This window comes from Dipodomys ordii, unplaced genomic scaffold (genome assembly GCF_000151885.1).
Source record: "Dipodomys ordii isolate 6190 unplaced genomic scaffold, Dord_2.0 Scaffold5, whole genome shotgun sequence".
NCBI lineage: Eukaryota > Metazoa > Chordata > Mammalia > Rodentia > Heteromyidae > Dipodomys > Dipodomys ordii.
The window spans coordinates 17,113,235-17,120,369 of record NW_012267221.1 but is presented as its reverse complement, the minus strand read 5'-3'; the positions used below and the strand labels follow the sequence as shown (position 1 = coordinate 17,120,369).

Sequence of the window (7,135 nt, the reverse complement as noted above, 5' to 3'; positions counted from 1 at the left end):
GTAATATGTACAGTTTTAGCAATGGTAAATATTAAATATTTATTTAACCCCAAAGTGTGCTATAATTGAATGAGAAGGTTAAGAGGAACATGAGTTTGGGGTGTGTGGTGTTCATAAAGGGAAATTTGTGGTTATATTGTTCATAAATAAAAAATCATTCAGTAATGATGAAAAAAGAAAAAATTAATGGAGTGAGCCAGTAGTTGAGAAATTTGGGGCTGAATATAAATAGAATGAATATTTAAAATATCTTGCTTGTGGAAGTGAGACATTGCTACAGGAAAACTTTTTTATTAAAAATTTCAAAAGTGCCATTTAATTTTTTTACTCTTTATTGGAATATATTATACTTATTGGAATATATTATATTTACCATATTCTGTATGGTAAAAGGTGTCATAATAACATTTCCATACATGCATATAATAAAAATTTGTTTATATTCATTCCTTCTCTTACTCTTTCTTATCCTCCTCCTGCTTCCCCCTCTTCCCTTTTACCTCTCTAGAGCAATTTGAGTTTTCAAGAGTATGCATATGTGCATTACTCTGATGAATTTGAAAATTAAGTAAACTGAAGTTTGGTTAAAATGATATTAACAGTACATCTCCCTGTTACTTTGCCTTACTTACTTATTGCAGGTGTCATTGGAATTGTCTGCTAAGAGAAAGCTGGGCTTCCTCTATTGAGCAGAGTTCTTCCCATGCCTGTACAGTGAAGACCATCTGGTCTGGAGTAGTCCACTAGGATGTTCTGTCTGAATTGCTGAGCAGAACTGGAGTAGGAGAGGCCTGCCGGGCACACTGGCACCAACAGAAGAGGCTGGGCACCTGAGAAAGGGTAGGAGTATTGGACAATTTACCCAGAAAGACACTAGTTTTATTTCACAGGTTTACCAAGCATTTATTTTACAAAACTAATGATTTTATAGGTTTAGCCACAGAACAAACACTTCTAGATTTAGATAGAAATCATAGAAGTGTAAGCAATATCTTAATTCACTTTGGAAAGCCTTCAAAATGATAAGTGCTATTTCTAAAGGTTTGGGTTTTGGGGGCGGGGATTGTTTTTGTTTTGTTTTGGTTTTGTCCTAGAGGTTAATGACTAACTAAATCTAACTCAGTAGGGTTAGAGTCTAAAATAAGTTGTTTGTAGGAATGGAAGGAGACAACTTGAGTTTTCATCTGAGGAGGAAAAGATGGGTTATGTTTACCAGCCAATGAAAAGTCAGTAATATTGTAAGTGAAAATATATTTAGGAAAGATTTTGCTATTGTGTCTAATTTTTCAGGTAAAACTGTAACATTTTAAACTCGTTCCTACTAAAACTCTTTTGTCTCTGTGCTATGCGTCATTCAGTTTCATAAGAGTGATCTCTTGACAATGTCTGAACTGAGTGCCTGACTTTGTGTAATAGGTACATTGGGAATGGGGAAATACTGGAATTTGAACTCAGAACCTACGGGGGCACTTTACTACTCAAACTATGTCCCCTAACACATAGCTTTGTAATTACTTTTTATAGTGTCTGAACTTTACTACTAATGTCTCTGTATTCTTTCTCTTATTTATTATTTGTGTGTGTGTGTGTGTGTGTGTGACTGCATCTGTATACTTTATTGGGGTTTAAACTCAAGACTTGGTACGTGCTAGGCAGTCAGTATACTGCAGAGACTCCTTCATCCCAATGTTCTTACAGGTTATTTTTCTTAGAAGTATAACTCAGATCATCTTCATTTCTTAGTTCTGCCTCCCACCTGACCACATCTTTCATCTAAAAGCTCTTTCCCAAATAATTTTTCTGTGAAGTACAAAATATCCTATAAATATACTAAAATCATGCTGCAGTTACAACAGTTTTGGAGTCAAATTGAGAAGACATTTCAAATACGTTAAATATTTATTAGAAACGACTTTTAGAAATGAAATCCAGATTACCCAACAAATGCACATGTTATAGTACTATTTATTACAAATAGACTAGAAACTATTTAAATGTTTATCCATAGTCAATTAGTGAAATACATGCAAATGAATTTGTGTAGCCATGCAACATTATAAATGGTAAAATGGAGATTATATTTTTAAAGTGTCCAAGGGTATATTATTATTTGAAAAGTTTATGGTATCACAGCATAAGAAAGTGTTCCCAGGGGCAGTAAATTGTAGGAAAATTACTAAGGAAAAACTAGTGGAAAACAATGGTTACTCTAGTACATTGTAGAGAGTCAGTGATTTTAAGTTCCTGTCTTGCTCAGAGAGGGACAGTACATCTTCCTCACAGATTTATAGCCTATTTTTAGGGAGGAAAGTAGAGGTCAAGATGCTCTTCTTGTATCTCCTGTTTTACAGTTGCCCTTAGCTCAAAATAATCAATATTTCCAAAGGACACATTTGGGAGTAGCATGTCCCGAACTCTATCAGTATGATCCGATTTGTCTTAAAATGTCTGTGGATGTATGGATATTTTTCCTAATATCAAGCCATGTGAGTGCATGGAAGAAATACATACAAGTTTTTGTGTCTGGTACAGAAGTTTTACACTTGTAATCTTTGTCAGAGATCAGGAAGATCTCAGTTCAAGGTAAAATGTTAGCAAGAATTTAACTCAATCAACAAACTAGGTATGGTAGAGTGTACCTTTCATTTTATCCAGACAAACCTGGAATAAAATCATGAGATCTTAAAATCATGAGACCTTATCTGAAAAAGTAGCTAATACAAAAGAGTGCGATGTGTATCTATATGCATATGATTATATAAAATAATATTTTATGAAACGGACTTCAAGAAATGGAAATGAGATTTTTGTTGTTGCTTCTGTTTTTGTTCTTTACCATTTGTCTTGTATATTAGTTTAGTTGTCTTTGGGGGGGTGTCACAGAAAGGCTGGGACAATGGATGAACAAGTACAGCAGTAGTACTCACTAGACAGTATGTGGAAAATGAACTATACAACATGTGGGTGGTGACAGGAGGAAAAAAACTGGGAGAGAGTGAGGGAAGGGGTGACACTGTTCAAAAAGAAATGTACTCTTTATCTGACTTATATAACTGTAACCCCTCTACATCACCTCTACCATAACAATAAAATATATGTTAAAAATCCATTTTTCACATTTGCTTTCTTTGAGTCCTTGGTTTCCTTTTTCTTTCTTATGTTTTATTTTTCATTTAGTTGCATGTATTTGGAGAAACTAATCTTTGATTGAAATTATTCACAAATTTTTCCAGTCAGTATCTCAAAAATAAATACTGAGCAACATAGCTCAACAAAATTAGAATAATAAAACACTAGAAACAAACTAAAGAAATTATTCCTAACTTTGAGCAAGATAACAAGTTAAACACATACGTGATATTTAATATATTATCTATGCACACACATATATGGATTTAACATTTATATAAATGTATTAAGGAGTATAATCAAAAGGACAGTCATGAATTGGGGGGGGGTGCATGTGTGTGTGTGTGTGTGTGTGTGTGTAGTAATACTGGGGCTTGAATTCAAGGCCTAAAGAGTTTTTTCATTGAAGGCTGGCACTACCACTTTAGCCACACTCCACTTCTGGAATTTTGGTAGTTAACTTTAGAAAAAAAGCCTTATGGATTTCTCTGTCCTAGTTGGCCTTGAACCACAATCCATAGATGGTAACCTTCTGAGCAGCTAGGATTATAGGAATGAGCCACCATGCCTGGCTCTCACTCCCACCATGAATCATAAATGGGAAGAGTATAGTACCCTTTGGACTAACACAGAACTTTTTCTCATGAGCTGAAAAATAGACCACTGATGAGAATACTTGGCTACTTGAATACAACGGAAGTGAGAATCTCACTGCTCCTTGAACAACGTGTGAATTTTTTTTTTTTAAGAGCAAACTGTTGGAAGTGGCGCTGTGGCTCAAGTGGTAGAGCGCTCGCCTTGAGCTGAAGAGCACAGGTACAACGCTCAGGCCCAGAGTTCAAGCCCCATAACCAATAAAAAAAAAAGTAAAAGAAAAAGCAACCTGTTGGGAATCCTGGAAATAAAGGTATATGTTTTAAAACTTTCTTGAGATACCCAGACCTCTATGGAAACGTTGAGACTCCGCCACGCAAATACTTCCTGCTTTTCTTGGCTGGATGAGGAACATGGTCTGCAGGAAAGCTGCAGCACCTAGAACAGGAGAAGAAAGAGTCCTTGGGCCCACAAGGCACCATTCCCCAAAACGGAGAAGTGGGGTATCTCAGAACTTCCAGCACTCTCAGTTTCAGTTCCTATTTAACCACATGTCTTTTCTGGCTGCAACTAGGTATTACCTTTGAAAAAGTTTTTCCTTTTATACTTGAGTTCATCATTATTGCTCTTCTTATTAATGAGGACAAGTAGCTTGGTTTTGGTCCAATTTAAGGTCTGTGGAAATTAGTTTGGTTTGCTTCCAGAATAAGCCAATGAAAATAACTGGTTCCATTCATTTATTCGTCCAGATAAACAAAGCCAGTTTTATTCCGGGCATAATGCTTATCTGTGTGACTGACCTGCACTGAAGCAGAGAGGAAGACAGAAACTATGAAAGGCAGAAACTGAAAAGTTGGCCTCTTGCCCCAAGAGCTAACTGTGTTCCAGAGCAAAAAGAAATATTACCAAGATGAGCTGAAGTGAAGAGCCATGGGCTCTCTGACGTTTTTGACCTTTGGGTATAGAGAAATTAAAGCAATTTTACAGTGTTCTCTGCAATAATAGTTTTTCTTAAGGTTATGTTTACCTCAAGGACACACAAAATGCAAATGGGAATTCACTAGGGTCCTGCTTTCTTTCTGGAAAGAGCCTCTCTCTTTTTTCCCCTGAAGTGCATGAAACATGTTTTCTTTTGAAACAAAACCACTTATTTTCATTGTGAAATCCTTAGATATTCCTGAGATATTGAAAATGCCTTTGTCATAAAATGGTGACTGGGATCTATTGGTTTTTTCATAGAAGCATTAATATTGCATACTAATATGTAATATACTAATATTATGGCATATTATCAAAATGGCATATTACTTCGTCTCCAATTGGTCACGATGGAACTGACCAAAAAGCAGCTTTTCTTTATTACCTATTTTTTCTTTAAGTATTTTTTAATAGATAAGCATTAGCAACAGCCATTGCAGTACATTGAGCTCCATAGAGCGGGGACAGGTGAGAGCCGGACGGGCACCGAGCGACTCTGTGCCTCGCGGAGAAAAACCTAAACATGGGCAAAGGAGATCCTAAGGCGAAATGTCATCATATGCATTCTTCGTGCAAAGTTGCCGGGAGGAGCACAAGAAGAAGCACCCGGATGCTTCCTTCAACTTCTCAGAGTTTCCTAAAAGGGTTCAGAAAGGTGGAGGACTCTCTGCTAAAGAGAAAGGGAAAATTTGAAGATATGGCCAAGGCAGACAAGGCCCGTTATGGAAGAGAAATGAAAACCTACATCCCTCCTAAAGGGGAAACAAAAAAGAAGTTCAAGGATCCCAATGCACCCCAAAGGCCTCCTTCACCTTCTTGTTCTGTTCTGAGTATCGCCCTAAAATCAAAAGGGAACATCCTGGCCTGTCTATTGGTGATGTTGCAAAAATATTGGGAGAGATGTGGAACAACACTGCTGCAGATGACAAGCAGCCTTACGAAAAGAAGGCTGCGAAGCTGAAGGAAAAATACGAAAAGGATATTGCTGCCTACCGAGCTAAAGGAAAGCCTGATGCAGCAAAGAAAAGGAGTTGTGAAGGCTGAAAAGAGCAAGAAGAAGAAGGAAAAGGAGAAGAGGAGGAAGATGAAGAGGATGAAGAAGAGGAAGAAGAGGATGAGGAGGAAGATGAAGAGGATGAGGATGAATAAGTTGGTTCTAGTGCAGTTTTTTTTTTCCTTGTCTATAAAGCATTTAACTCCCTGGTACACAACTCACTCCTTTTAAAGAAAAAAAATTGAAACGTAAGGCTGTGTCAGATTTGTGTTTAAACTGTATTGTGTCTTTTTTTGTATAGTTAACACACTACCGAATGTGACTTTAGATAGCACTGTCCTGATGGTATTTTCAATAGCCACTAACTTTGCCTGGTACAGTATGGGGGTTGTAAATTGGCATGGAAATTTAAAGCAAGTTCCTGTTGGTGCACAGCACAAATTAGTTATATATGGGGACGGTAGTTTTTTCATCTTCAGTTGTCTGACATAGCTTGTACGAAATAATTGTTCTGTTAACTGAATACCACTCTGTAATTGCAAAAAAAAAAGTTGCAGCTTTTTGTTGACATTCTGAATGCTTCTAAGTAAATACAATTTTTTATTAAAAAAAGAAGCATTAGCATGTTAAAACTTAGGGTACAAATCACACACACTGAAAAGTATGTCCACTTCCTCATTCACATGTCCACCCAAAATAATTTTTCATGTTACTTATACCTGTAATCCAATCTGAGGACCACAATTTGAGGCCAGCCTGGATGAAAAAGTCTGTGGACACATATCTCCAATTAACCAGCAATAAGCCAAAAGTGGACATATGGTTGAGCACCATCCTTGAGCAAAAAAAGCCAGATAAGAACACAATGTCTTGAGCTCAATCCCCAGTACAAGCGAAGAAAAATCCATAAATACACAGCATTCATGTGCAATAACTTCTATCAAAAAGAATGTCATTGCCCTATTTGTAATAATTAGTATGTTTAGTATAGTCCTAGCAGAGAATCACAATAGTGCAATAGCTATGTTCATATGACCATATAAAATGATGTTAATCGAAATGAACTCCAAGATATGGAAACAAAAGGTTTTTTTAAATGTATTGTGGGAAGGAATTTCTTTTTTTCGTTTGTTTGTTTCCTTTGGTTTATCCCCTGTTGTCACTGTTTTTTATTTTGGTACCCTGTGTCTTGTATATACATTTTTCTGAGGAAAGAAGAATAACAAAATGGTGAGACAAAGGATACAGGGTGAACTAATGCAACAGCAATACTCACAAGGCACTATGTTGGGAATGAACTTTACAACTTGGTGGGGAGGGTGTCGGGAGAGGGAAAGTGGGAGAAAATGAGGGAGGGGTAACACTGTTTGACAAGAAATATACTCACTACCTTACTTATATAACTGTAACCCATCAGTATACCACCTTTACAATAAAATT

The 7,135-nt window shown here is 36.6% G+C and overlaps 1 pseudogene; it reads left to right on the top strand.

Annotated features, from left to right (window-relative positions):
- The first annotated feature begins 5,224 nt into the window (after positions 1–5,224).
- Positions 5,225–5,854, top strand: LOC105994753 (annotated as a pseudogene).
- The last annotated feature ends 1,281 nt before the right edge of the window (positions 5,855–7,135 follow it).